We start from the raw sequence: 15,216 nt of genomic DNA on the forward strand, positions 1-15,216 counted from the left end.
TGCAGCACTGTGGAGTGTGTACACCCATAGACCATATACATCAGCGGCGCACAGATTCCAAACTGCGAAAAGCGCTAGAGACATTCTGGACTTCGGATGCCAATTTTGGCAGTAAAACAGTAAAGTCCGTAATACATTATAAAAATGAGTTTTAGGGCATTTAAAATAAAGTTCTATAAAGGGTTAGTTACACTTTAAAGGGGTTATCCAAGACTTAAAAAGACTCTCAGTGGGGATCATACTTACCTGGTATCCGGCCAGACAGCAATGAAGCAGGCACTTGGGTAAGTATGAACCCCACCATGGGTTGGCCACTCTCCGAAGTCTTGGAAAACTCCTTTAATTACGGTAAATCTTGAAGCCCAATACACATGCATTAGGAAGTATGCTCAATGTCACTTTAGGCCTTTTCTACTATATACCAGTACTGTAAAAAGAATTTAAGTATCTACAAAAACACACAAGGCCCCAAATATTAAATATGATTTTAGTAAATCATTATAAATTCATAAAAATCACATAAAATTGGCATGAACTAAAAATGCAAAGATAAATAATCCAATGTAATTATAAATTGTATATAAATATACAGTATAAGCATGCTAAATGACAAAGACTCCAAATACAACACGTAAAAAAAAAACAAAGGGAGTATAAATCTATAGGGAGTACGACCAAACTGAATTACATGCTAAACTGCTTATAGGCTAATCCCAACCAGACTAAATGGAGTAAAGCACACAGTGCGTCTCCGCATGTCGACACGCGTTTCGCAGATGCTTCTTCTGGGGGAAAAGCCTGTGGTGCACTACATCCTTCTTTTATATTGACCCGAACCAAACCCATTATACACACAGATAGGTGATAGCCATATATTTAAATAAAAGACTAACACCTACCTAGTAAATAGAAAAGCCACAGTTTAACCAATGTTCCCAGAAAATGACATCACGCCCTCCATAACAGCAATTTCTGTTTGCTAGGGAGAAAGAGGAATCCATATAAAAATACCCATAATTGTCTCCAGGAATATGGCGCCTGTGAGTACTGTATATTGCTGGTGTGTAATGAATAGACCTGTGACAGAATTGGTTAACCTGTATCATCACTTTTTACTGGGAAGTGTTGGTCGTTTATTAAAATATATGGTGTGGGGTTTCGCTCTGGTAGATAGGGTAAGCGGACACAGTACAGAGGCAAAATACAAGTTCTTAACTCAAACTTCAGTGTTTATTCACACTTGCGGCAGTTGCACAAAACAACATGTCACTTTGCAGTCTTTGGTGTTAATTCACACACAATGGAAAGTTCACGATGTACAAGTCACCTTGTTGGCAGTTCTGCCTCCAGTAGTCCATAGCAGGCTTCAGGGAGCCTGTTCCCCCTGCACATGGGTCTCGGCCCTCCAGTCCGGCACAAAACCTCAGATACCAACACAGAGACCCAGCTGCTGAGCCCAGCTGCCTATTTAAGGACAGCCAGGTGCTGCCAAAACTCGGACCGGCACTTAAACTCCGGTCCGGTATTTGACCTCACCTGGCTGGAAACCAGCCCAGCCACACATGTTGGGAGGAAAACACATGCCTTCCCCGACAAAACCCCTCACTGTGTTACAATGGGTAATTAAGTTTGTGTATGATGGGATCGGTTGGGGTCAATATCAAAGAAGGATGCAGTGCACCATAGGATTGTTGCCCAGAAACAGCATCAATGAAACGCGTGTTGGAGCGCAGAGGCTCATTGTGGGTGGTTTTTTCCATTTAGTCTTGTTGGGATTAGCCTATAAGCACTTCAGCAAGTAATTTCCAATTGGTAGTACTCCCAATAGACTGATATTCCCTTTGTTATTTTTTGTTTTTTACGTGCTGGATTTGGAGTCTTTCAGCATACTTCTGTATTTGTACATATTGTACTCTTATTATTTTTCCACATTTTTGCTCTGCATTTTGAGTTCACTCCATTTTGGATAGGATTTTATGAATTTATAATGATTTAATGAAGCCCATATTTTTAATATTTGGACCTTGTGTGTTTCTGTAGGTAATATATATATATATATATATATATATATATATATATATTGTAAAAAGAACACGGATTCCAGCTCTCCCCCAGTATCAGTCCAGGATACACGACATCCTTCAGGAAGGGGTGCACCTGGGTGTTTTATCTGAAAAGGAGAAAGAATTTATATATATATTGAGCATCCGAATACACCCATATTCCATGCCCTTCCTAAAGTGCATAAGGAGGGTTTTCCTCCACCATTAAGACCAATTGTGGCAGGAATTGGATCGTATTCAGAACGACTTTCGGAATGGGTTGATTCCCTACTGCAACCCCTTGTACCTCATATACCGGGCTATCTCAGGGACACATGCAGTGTGCTTCAGAATTTCCATCAATTTGCATGGCAAGAAGATTTCGTATGGGTTACTGCGGATATTAACTCTCTGTACACCAATACCCCCCACCACTTGGCGATTGTAGCCTTGAAATTATTTTTAGATGTATTCAGCAACTACACCTTGGAAATTCGAGAATATATTTGTATATGTACCGATTTTTTACTTAAAACACAATTTTTTTATGTTTAATGGTTCATATTATTTACAGATATCCAGAGTTTCAATAGGTGCCAAATTTTCGCCTTCGGTGGCAAATGTGTTTATGGCATGGTGGGAAAGTAGTTTTTTGTTTTCAGACAGTAACCCGTACCTAACGTCCTTAAAATGGTATGGGCGTTTTATTGACGACCTGTTGTGAGTCTGGCAGGGTAATGTAAAAGATTTGACGTTATTTGGGGAATATTTGAATAGCTGTACTCCCTCGATCAAACTTACTATGATCAGCGATTATGTCTCGATTGTCTTTCTGGATCTTTTACTATTGGGTGATCGAGAGAACCAGAAAGTTTGCACCCGTACACATCGCAAAGAAACTGCAGGGAATACTCTATTGCATGCATCATCCTGCCATCCCCCCCATGTAGCAAAGAACATCCCCAAAGGGGAGATGTTAAGGGCACGTCGAAACTGCTCATCCTTGAGTTTTTTTGCAAGGGAAGCATCTGACATCTCTGCAAGGTTGCAGATCAGGGGATATTCGAGAGAGAATATTCGTAAGGCAATGGAATATGCAACATCGGTAGATAGAGATTCACTTATATTCGCTCGAATAAAGAATGCAAACAAAAAGAAAAAAACTAAAAGAAATAGAAATATTCGAGCTCGCACTCGAGATTTGAGTGATCCTGTGACTTTTGTCACAAATTATAGTGCCGAATATCCCCTTGTCTGCAACATCCTACGCAAACATTTTCCAGTGATAGGCTTTGATGAAGGTTGGGGGGACATTGCAGAGGAAAGCATTAGGTGCATTGCGAAAAAAGCACCGACTATAGGACAAAAAGTTAGTCCTAGCCTATTCATGGAAAACGCAAAGTGTGGACCAGTGAGGCTAACCACCAAGTGAAATTTTAAATGTGGAAGTAAAAAATGTATATGTTGCATGCACGTGTCAGTTAGCAAAGATATAACATCCACATCAAATGGTAGCATACATAAATTGCAGCAATATATTAATTGCAATATGGAATATGTTGTTTATGTCATCACATGTAGAGCCTGCGCGTTGCAATATGTTGGATGCACGACTAATCAGCTTAAAGTAAGAATTCGAAAACACAGTGACATCCCACATATTTCATCACGCAATGTTTCAGCAGCCACATCACACTTTGCGATAGTACATAAAAGCGATACTTCTGCGTTTTATGTACAGGGTGTCGAAAGAGTCACCATTCCGGTCAGAGGAGGTGATCGTAGACAGAAACTATATAGTCGAGAAACGTATTGGATGTTTAATCTTGGAACATGTATACCTAAAGGATTAAATAGGAAGCATAATTTAACCTTACAATATAAATGATGTGGTTTTCTTGGGTTAAGGATCATGTTCCACCTGATTGGAGTCATCTTCCCTACGATCAGCAGTTCATGGACACCTGGTATTGCTCCAGGGGATGATAATTGACCAATCAGATGGGAGGGATTTATCCTAAATGTGTATAAAAAGGAAATTTTAAGTTTGTCTTGATGAAGGGCTAAGATGTAACAGCCCGAAACGCGTCAGCATACTGTCCCACTTTTGATGTCTGATTTTAAGGAAGTGGAATAAAGAAGCCATTTTATTGTGAAGAGCTGGAATCCGTGTTCTTTTTACAATTTGCTCCAGACTGAGTCCAGGTCTGAATATCCGTGCTCCACTAGGAAGTGAGAGCTGCAGTGATTTCCTTGTTTGTTTATTTATATATATATACACACACACATACACACACAGAATGTTTATATTTGAGATGTAAATTATATCTATACTCTAGCCGTCTGTTGGCTGCAGTCTTGCTCTATAATTCAGTGTGATTGTACCTTGTCTTTGTATTATGGAGAATGATAGGTTTTTCTACAGCCATTGCTTCTATTTGTAAGATGTGATTTATTTTTATGGCTTTTTGGAGATTTTTAAACGTGAATACAGTATGTTCCACAAAGCTGGTAAAGGTGCACGTACTAGCTCACGAGGAGGGTTTACATTATTAAACACTGCTTGTGGCTACACTGAGAAGACATCATGTAACTTGGGCCTGATAACATCCAGTGAAAAAGTCAGTGAATGAATTATAGGATTAACATAAAGGGGAGCTGTCACCTCTACTGAAGTCCGTTTTACTAGCTACTTGTATTCCCCATGTAAAAACAATTCTGGAGCATCTTTTCATATAAATCTATGTTGAGCTGTTCCTCTACTATTACTGCTCTATGAACGAAGTGCCGGAAGTCTGCAATAAAGGTCCACCTGGGCGGTACCAGTCGGAGAGGTGTCCCTGCATAGTCTGACATGGACAACATTGAACAATCCCAGAATTGTAGCTTTTGCATAGGCCACTAAACAAATGGAATAAAAAGTGATTAAAAGTGTTATGTACCCTAAAATGATAAAAATGAAAACTACAAGTTGTCCTGCAAAAATCTAGCCTTTACACACTCACCATAGAAAAAAAGAAAAAGTTATGGGTCTTGGGAAGCAGTGATGCAAAAACAGTTTTTATTTTAAAGGGTTTTATTTGTGCACTGTAGTATGTGTAGTAAAATGTTAAATAAAAATACATGTATTTAGTATCACTGTAATCATTATGACCCACAGAGTAAAGTTATCATGGTATTTATGCCCAAAAATTTACACAAAATTCATAAACAACTCAGTAGCAGTATTGCTGCTTTTCCCCATAACAGAAAGAGTTAAACATTAATCGGTAAGTAATGTGTACCCCAAAATGGCACCATTAAAAACTACAACTTGCCCCACAAAAAACAAAACTTCATACAGCTACATTGATGGGAAAAAAAATAAAAATAAAAATAAGTTATAGTTCTTGGAAGGAGCAGAAAAACTTAAAAATAAATAAATAAAAATTTGCTTGGTCACCAGGTCCAAAACAGGCTGGTCACGAAGAAAAACTACAATAAAGTATGAAAAATACAGTCACTGTATGTTCTGCTATTATACACTGTATAAGCTATGCATTCGCTCTATTCACTGTTACATTATGGTTTCTAGCGCCTGATATTTAGCCATGTGTAGGTCAACAAGCAGTGGATTTTGGACCACAAATCTAGGGCAAATTGGCAGCAAAATCCACCGCTACAGACAGATTTTGTTGTAGAAACTAGTACTCTTTAAATATGCAATGGAAACGGACATGCTACCGGTATTTAAAAAAAAAACCACTGCAAATCATGCGGAAATTCCATCCTGTGTGAGCTTACAAAACCTGGCTACTCCCTTTGAGTCTACAATCGGTATATTCAGGCTGGCAGATTTTTGTCTGATTTTAACACTGTAGTTCTCCAAACCAGGCTGAGATGAAAAAATGTGTCACTAAAACACCTAATATATTGTAGTTCCATAAGTCACATATCAAATTCTCATAAAAATCCTAAAAACACTGTCCTGTCCAGGTATGGTACACATGTACTGTATCATGCATTCTAAATAAGGCTACTTTCACACTTGCGCTTGATCGGATCCGTTCTGAACGGATCCGATCATATTAATGCAGACGGAGGCTCCGTTCAGTACGGATCCGTCTGCATTAATAACTTAGAAAAATTTCTAAGTGCGAAATTAGCCTGAGCGGATCCGTTCAGACTTTCAATGTAAAGTCAATGGGGAACGGATCCGCTTGAAGATTGAGCCATATGGTGTCATCTTCAAGCGGATCCGTTCCCATTGACTTACATTGTAAGTCTGGACGGATCCGCACGGCCAGGCGGACACCCGAACGCTGCAAGCAGCGTTCAGCTGTCCGCCTGGCCGTGCGGAGGCGAGCGGAGCGGAGGCTGAACGCCGCCAGACTGATGCAGTCTGAGCGGATCCGCATCCATTCAGACTGCATCAGGGCTGGACGGAAGCGTTCTGCTCCGCTCGTGAGCCCCTTCAAACGGAGCTCACGAGCGGACAGCAGAACGCTAGTGTGAAAGTAGCCTAAAATAGACTTCCTATGAGAATTCCACTGTCCCATATCGCAGTGTGCCCATATAACATAGAATGGGTGTTACCAAAACGTATAAAAATAATCCTTATCCCCAATACATGTGGCCTTGTCCCACTTGCTCTTTCATACCCAACTGCTTAACTGTCACGATGCCTGGAAAGAGAGAAAGACCTAAAACCTAAAGTGGGATCTTGGCACCTTAAACGGCATGAGGAGTCTTATAGACCATACATGCTCCTCTGGAATTCTGGGAAGAAGGTATGCAAATGAGTTATTAACAAGCTCTGCCTCTAATGCCACCACATGTGAGGCAGCTATCCTATAAGTCATTGTTTAACCTTTTAAAAAGGCCTTGAGACATGACTCGGATATTAAATAAGCCAGCACCTCATCTGCAGACAGCTGTTTCAGGGTTATTGCCCTTCATCAGTTCAGTGCAGAGATTACCCAGATACGCCAGTACTTTCTGCTCTGTGGCGGGGCAATCACCTCAAAACAGTTGTCATATGTTTTAACATTGACAGTCATAAAACCCTACATTTAGCTTTGACTGATGATCTTCTTTTCCTGTAATGGCTGTCTGGCACAGAGGCACACAATGTGTCTATGTATGTGTATATACAGGTGCATCTCAATAAGTTAGAATATCATCGAAAAGTTAATTTATTTCAGTAATTCAATTCAAAAAGTGAAACATATATTATATAGATTCATTACACACAGAGTAATTAATTTCAATCGTTTATTTCTTTTAATGTCGATGATTATGGCTTACGGCTAATGAAAAGCCAAAAGTCAGTATCTCAGAAAATTACAATATTGTGAAAAAGTTTAATATTGTAGACTCATGGTGTCACACGCTAAACAAGACAAAAGGTTTCTAAGCCTTTAAATGGTCCCTCAGTCTAGTTCAGTAGGCTACACAATCATGGGGAAGACTGAATTGACAGTTGTCCAGAAGACAGTCATTGACACCCTTCACAAGGAGAGTAATCCAAAAAGGGTGTGTGGACAACAGGGCGACAAACTCTACAGAGTTGAGATGTCGTCAGAAGTTATCATGGTGGTCTGGGATAGTTGGGTTGCGAGGAACGAGCAACTCTATGAAGAAATGATGGGGAGCAATTCTGTCTGTGAAGCAACAACTCCCAGAATGCCTAGATTTGTTCAGGTCATACTGCTAGATGTAATTTCACATGATATAAACTTTTGTGGGAGGGATTAAACCTGACTTTGCAGTTTATCTCTGTGCAAAATTTGGTTCTGGTGCTGTGTTTACAAAAAAGAGCCTGGTTTTGGAGCTGTATTTATGTTATGATCTTGGTTCTGGAGCTATAGATGCCCCCAGAGTTCTTTTATGACTTCTTTGGATATACATTATGCACTAAAAATATACTCATACATAAGTAAAAATGAAATCACAAAAATTCAAATGAAGAGAAAAAATTAAAGACAAAAATCCCGTGTACCAACCCAAACCATCACCATTCATCAAGAGCGACACAATTCATTAGCATAATTTACTTTTGCATTAATCTATACATTTAAAGAATAAAGAACTAGTTAAAGGGGTTCTGTAGTTCTTTTAAACTGATGATCTATCCTCTGAGTAGATCGTCAGCATCTGATTGGCGGGGATCCGACACACGGGACCCCCGCCGATCAGCTGTTTGAGAAGGCAGCGGCACTCCAGGAGCGCCGCTGCCTTCTCTCCGTTTCCCTTAGGCCCAGTGACGTCATGACTAGTATCACTGGCCTGGGCTAAGCTCTGTTCACTTAAATGGAGCTTAGCCCCGCCCAGGTCATTGATACTAGTTGTGACGTCATTGGGTCTGCGGTAAACAGCGAGAAGGCCACGGCGCTACTGCCAGCGCTGTTGCCTTCTCAAACAGCTAATCAGCGAGGGTCCCGGGTGTCAGACCCCCCGCCGATCAGATGCTGATGATCTATCCAGAGGATAGATCATCAGTTTAAAAAACCTGCAGAACCCCTTTAAACCTTTTATACTATTTAAATTACAAAACAAAGTCTATGGTCAATGTCTTTTCAAGTCTGGGGAATTTCAGGGTTAAAATGCTTTACTGTTGGCGACATTAAGCATCTTAAAAAGAAACAATCAGGTGATCCTTAGGGTAGTATCACTAGTACTCAGGTGAGATGTGATACTTAACTGGTGTGTCGGTTAGGCACAACACTGAAGATTGCTGAAAAAGATACAGTTGCTGAGGCAAGAAACCTTCTATTCCCTTTCAGTCTGAATCCACATAACTGGATGGGATCTGATGAGGAATCTGTTACAATCCATTATCAAGAGATCTTATACAACATATCTCCTGTAATCTGATGGAAGATTGGACAGGCAATTTGTCAATCGGGTTGAATCTTGAAATTTTAGTGAATAAGGTATTTTTGCCTCAGAAAGCTTCAAACAAAGACTTTACAAAAGTACACAGTTACTCCAGTAGTTGGATAACATTGGAAACAAAATCCTTCCCTTCCACTCATGTCCTAATCCACCAGATGTCTGTAACATGGAATAAGTAACCACTAGTCTCCACATTGTGGATCATTTTTAGCTCACTAGGAATCTAAGACTATTGGCCTACCCATGCTTGATTGAGCCCTAATCCACACCACCTCTTCCTTCACTGTTAGGTTATTGTCCTGGAGCTTCATACTGTACCTAATCCCCCCCCCCCCCCCCCCCTCTTTCCTTTATTCCATTGTTCTTCTTGATTGTTTCTGCTTAGGCTTTGTTTTACCTTGTTTAATTAATATATTACTTACATGGTAATTTTGCTTGGTTGCCTTTTTGCGGTGCCAGGAATTGTCTTCTTTTTCCTTCAGGCTTATCTTGCATTGCCCTGAGGAGACTCTTAAAGGGCTTCTGTCACCCCCAAAACACATTTTTTTTTTTTGGGGCTTGTTAAAATCCTTATTTAACTACTATTCCCTATATAGGGATCTTACCTTTGTCTGTGGCTTCTTTTCCTTAAAAAACAATCTTTTAAAATATGCAAATCAATTCACTACCAGCAGGTAGCCGCCGCAAAAAAACGCCCCCTCCTCTTGTTGATTGACAGGGCCAGCGAGCGCTCTTCTCCTCCGGCTGACCCTGTCATCATTCCAGTGCCTGTCTTCATTCGGCGCAGGCGCTCTGAGAGAAGGAGGCTCGCCTCCTCAGCACTCCCTCAGTGCGCCTGCGCCGATGACGTCTTCTCTTTCGGTGACATCATCGTGCTGAGGGGACGAGCCTCCTTCTCTCAGAGCGCCTGTGCCAAATGAAGACAGGCGCGGGATTTGAAATGATGACAGGGCCAGCCGGAGGAGGAGAGCGCTCGCTGGCCCTGTCAATCAACAGAAGGAGGGGGCGGTTTTTTGCGGCGGCTACCAGCAAGTAGACGCCCTACTTGCTGGTAGTGAAGTGATTTGCATATTTTAAAAGATCGATTTTTAAGGAAAAGAAGCCACAGACAAAGGTAAGAGCCCTATATAGGGAATAGTAGTTAAATAAGGATTTTAACAAGCCCCAAAAAAAAAAAAAAAATGTGTTTTTGGGGTGACAGAAGTCCTTTAAGTATAAATTGATAATCCATGGAGTTTTCTGTGTAATCTTCACTCAAGCACAACTTTTCTCTCCATTGTACAATTTATTAATTGGACTATGCTATCTTACATACCTGAATATGTACAGTTGCAAGAAAATGTAAGTAAACCCTTTGAAATTAGCTGGGTTTCTGGATTGATTACATTTACAATGTGGTCTGATGTTATCTACTAGGGTTGTCCCGATACCGATACTAGTATCGGTATCGGGACCGATTCCGAGTTTTCTCGGCGGTACTCAGCCGCCGATACCCCGCCCCGATACATAAATAGAATACTTTTTTTTTTTCCATCGGGAGAGAGGAGGGGCTGGAGTCCGTAACTATGGGCGGGGCCCGGTGCAGTCACTGTACTCTTACACCGGGCCCCGCCGCTCACCAAAGTATTTATAAACGTGAATCCTTATCCTGTTATTAAGTTGAACTAACGCTGCCCTCTCCCATGTTCCCATGTTCCCCTGTATCCCCCTGTAAGCTTCAATAGCAGGCAGAGCAGACGGCAGCAGTAACGTCACTCACTGACGTAGAGCGCCTGCTCCGCCCACTTTATGAATGAAGCAGGCGGAGCAGACGCGCGACGTCAGTGAGTGACGTTACTGGTGCCGTCCGCTCTGCCTGCTATGGAAGCTTAAGTAAGTGCTGTGGGGATACAGGGGAACATGGGAGAGCGCAGCGTTAGTTCAACTTAATAACAGGATAAGGATTCACGTTTATAAATACTTCGGTGAGCGGCGGGGCCCGGTGTATTGGGGGACACTGTTATGAGGGGGATCTGTGGATGACATATAGCAGTGTCATCCACAGATCCTCCCCATAACAGTTCCATCCACAGATCCCCTATAACAGCACCATCCACAGATCCCCCACCAAATAACAATGCCATCCTCAGATCCCCCCACCCCATAACAATGCCATCCACAGATATTCCACCCCATAGCAGTACCATCCACAGATCCCCATAACAGTGCCATCCACAGATCCCCCATAACAGTGCCATCCACAGATCCCCCATAACAGTGCCATCCACAGATCCCCCATAACAGTGCCATCCACAGATCCCCATAACAGTGCCATCCACAGATCCCCATAACAGTGCCATCCACAGATCCCCCATAACAGCACCATCCACAGATCCCCATAACAGTGCCATCCACAGATCCCCCATAACAGTGCCATCCACAGATCCCCCATAACAGCGCCATCCACAGATCCCCCATAACAGTGCCATCCACAGATCCCCCATAACAGTGCCATCCACAGATCCCCCATAACAGTGCCATCCACAGGTCCCCCATAACAGTGCCATCCACAGATCCCCCACATGACAGTGCGTCATCCACAGATCCCCCAAAACGGTCACATGACATTTAAAAAAAGTATCGGTATTCGGTATCGGTGACTACTTGAAAAAAAGTATCGGTACTTGTACTCGGTCCTAAAAAAGTGGTATCGGGACAACCCTATTATCTACAGTAAATCATAGCTATAGATATTCCCAATCTAGCAAATCTAATAACACACAATTAGTTGTACCTTTCATGTCTTTTACTGAGAACATTAAGTAAACACCCACACAGCAAGGAGAAAAACTAAGTGAACCTCTGTGTTAAAGGGGTTGTCCTGTACTAGAAAGTGACCCAGCGTGTAGCTTAGTGGATTTGTCACTAGTTTATGGCGCCGTTAGTCAGGACCCCATAAAGCTGGTGACAAATTCCCTTTAAAGCTCCAGCGCAAGTCCTGGCTCTTCCCGCTCACCATACTGACCGTACTGACAGCAGAAGGTGGTGGTGGGGTGAGTCATTGGCATGTACTGGAGCGGTTCAATACAAGATTTCAGTAAAATGGCTTGGGCAATTGAAGAAAGTGACTGGTGTATGCTGCCCTTAGTTAGAACACCATATAACTAAGGTTTCCTGATTGAGGTGTGCAGAAATACTGGTGAAATAAAACACATTTGTTTCCAAAATTCTTCTTCAATGACATGCAATGGATTACTTTTTAGAATTCTTGAATATTCATACATCAAGCCATAAGTTCCTGTAGTCCCGTTGTGTTGAGGCACTGATGTGAAAGGAGTTTGATATTTCATGTTAATGATAGCCCTCTGCTTCGACGCAGCAGAAATCATCTTTTCGGTCTTAAGAAACATTTAAGAAATGTCATCCTTCATTAGAAGGTTCGTCAATCAAATAGCTCAGTTGACTCACTAACATGCGTTGCTGTCACTTGTTCAATTGCTGCACTCGACACATTTAGAGAAGAAACAAGTCACACTTTTCAAACAGTAAAAATAACTTAAGATAACATATGCAGTAGATGTCACGAAAAAAAATAAAAAAATAAACTTACATATATCGGGGAACATTTCTTAGAAAAGGATGTGGCTTAACAAGAGGGGTGAGGCTTCCTGCTGGACATACTATAACGTGCACTAGAAACGGACATAAGTTATAACTCAAGCCTACACCAGCTCCTTGCTGGCTTACACTTCAGTTTCCGGCACATGGATGGCCAGAGATGTGACAAACTTATTAAGAGACATTTTCATCTTAATAAATTAGCCTCATCTCACTGCAGCGCAGAGGGGGATCAAGACTGGCGTATGGCGTATGTGTCATGAAAAGAACAAAATATCAGATATTTCCACAAACATGCAAGCATTTATAACGGGGTGTCCTTACTAGACCAGAAACAATGCAGAAGGATCTCAATGTGCCAATCTGCTATTTCTAAGACCAGCAGGATATTTTCACAAGATATGGATTTATGGATTTAAAGGTGTTTCCCAAGATATTTTAGGAGGGGTTGTCTAATGCACACATATAAATGGCACATAAAAAACACTGTTTCAAGGGGATATACACTGCTCAAAAAAATAAAGGGAACACTTAAACAACACAATGTAACTCCAAGTCAATCACACTTCTGTGAAATCAAACTGTCCACTTAGGAAGCAACACTGAGTGACAATCAATTTCACATGCTGTTGTGCAAATGGGATAGACAACAGGTGGAAATTATAGGCAATTAGCAAGACACCCCCAATAAAGGAGTGGTTCTGCAGGTGGTGACCCCAGACACTTCTCAGTTCCTATGCTTCATGGCTGATGTTTTGGTCATTTTTGAATGCTGGCGGTGCTTTCACTCTAGTGGTAGCATGAGACGGAGTCTACAACCCACACAAGTGGCTCAGGTAGTGCAGCTTATCCAGGATGGCACATCAATGCGAGCTGTGGCAAGAAGGTTTGCTGTGTCTGTCAGCGTAGTGTCCAGAGCATGGAGGCGCTACCAGGAGACAGGCCAGTACATCAAGAGACGTGGAGGAGGCCGTAGGAGGGCAACAACCCAGCAGCAGGACCGCTACCTCCGCCTTTGTGCAAGGAGGAACAGGAGGAGCACTGCCAGAGCCCTGCAAAATGACCTCCAGCAGGCCACAAATGTGCATGTGTCTGCTCAAACGGTCAGAAACAGACTCCATGAGGGTGATATGAGGGCCCGACGTCCACAGGTGGGGTTTGTGCTTACAGCCCAACACCGTGCAGGATGTTTGGCATTTGCCAGAGAACACCAAGATTGGCAAATTCGCCACTGGCGCCCTGAGCTCTTCACAGATGAAAGCAGGTTCACACTGAGCAGATGTGACAGACGTGACAGAGTCTGGAGACGCCGTGGAGAACGTTCTGCTGCCTGCAACATCCTCCAGCATGACCGGTTTGGCATTGGGTCAGTAATGGTGTGGGGTGGCATTTCTTTGGAGGGCCGCACAGCCCTCCATGTGCTTGCCAGAGGTAGCCTGGCTGCCATTAGGTACCGAGATGAGATCCTCAGACCCCTTGTGAGACCATATGCTGGTGCGGTTGGCCCTGGGTTCCTCCTAATGCAAGACAATGCTAGACCTCATGTGGCTGAAGAGTGTCAGCAGTTCCTGCAAGACGAAGGCATTGATGCTATGGACTGGCCCGCCCGTTCCCCAGGCCTGAATCCAATTGAGCACATCTGGGACATCATGTCTCGCTCTATCCACCAACGTCACGTTGCACCACAGACTGTCCAGGAGTTGGCAGATGCTTTAGTCCAGGTCTGGGAGGAGATCCCTCAGGAGACCGTCCGCCACCTCATCAGGAGCATGCACAGGCGTTGTAGGGAGGTCATACAGGAACGTGGAGGCCACACACACTACTGAGCCTCATTTTGACAAGTTTTAAGGACATTACATCAAAGTTGGATCAGCCTGTAGTGTGTTTTTCCACTTTAATTTTGAGTGCGACTCCAAATCTAGACCTCCATGGGTTGAAAAATTTGATTTCCATTTTTTTATTTTTGTGTGATTTTGTTGTCAGCACATTCAACTATGTAAAGAACAAAGTATTTCAGAAGAATATTTAATTTATTCAGATCTAGGATGTGTTATTTTTGTGTTCCCTTTATTTTTTTGAGCAGTGTATATAGACCCCATCTAAGGGCAGCAAAAACTGGCGACTGAGACCTCTTACCTGGACTGACCCAGTCGTTTTGTTAAAATCACTATTGAACAGTTTCAGAACTGTGAGCTGAGGACTGCAAGAACTAGAAAGTCCTCATAATGTAACTACTCTGGTTGTCCACACGACTGCATAACTGGATTTCTCCAGCTCCTGCTTCCTACCCTCTGTAGCACATCCTCAGAGGCAACAGCAGTAATGGAGGACATTATACAGCAGTACTGAGCTGTTTAGATATAAATTCAACAGTTAAGCTAGACAGTAAAACACTTACAAATCAGCAGCAGTCTCTCTGTCAGTCTCTCTCCCTCTGCCTGTCTCCAGCAGCCCCTTCCTTCTCCCCCCTCCATAGACTTCTATGTAATATGATCCTACAGTGAGCAACCAGTCCATCCTCTGAGGATGGAAGGAAAGGAGTCTGATAAGAGGAGAAAGAAGCATCTTTCTCTCTGATAAAATATATCACAAAGATTCTTATATTTGCTTGCAATAGTCATGTATAGAAAAAAAATATGAAATGACATTTACTCTTTAAGGCAGGACAATTGTTGAGGATTCTTCACCAACAACCTCACTG

At 42.3% G+C, this 15,216-nt stretch overlaps 1 protein-coding gene across 2 annotated transcripts in view; it reads right to left on the bottom strand.

Moving 5' to 3' along the window:
• Positions 1–15,216, bottom strand: part of PC (pyruvate carboxylase) — a 495,508-nt gene that overhangs the window by 53,884 nt on the left and 426,408 nt on the right. The gene's annotated exons all lie outside the window — the stretch shown is intronic.

The sequence above is a fragment of the Bufo bufo genome, chromosome 10 (assembly GCF_905171765.1).
Source record: "Bufo bufo chromosome 10, aBufBuf1.1, whole genome shotgun sequence".
Lineage (NCBI taxonomy): Eukaryota > Metazoa > Chordata > Amphibia > Anura > Bufonidae > Bufo > Bufo bufo.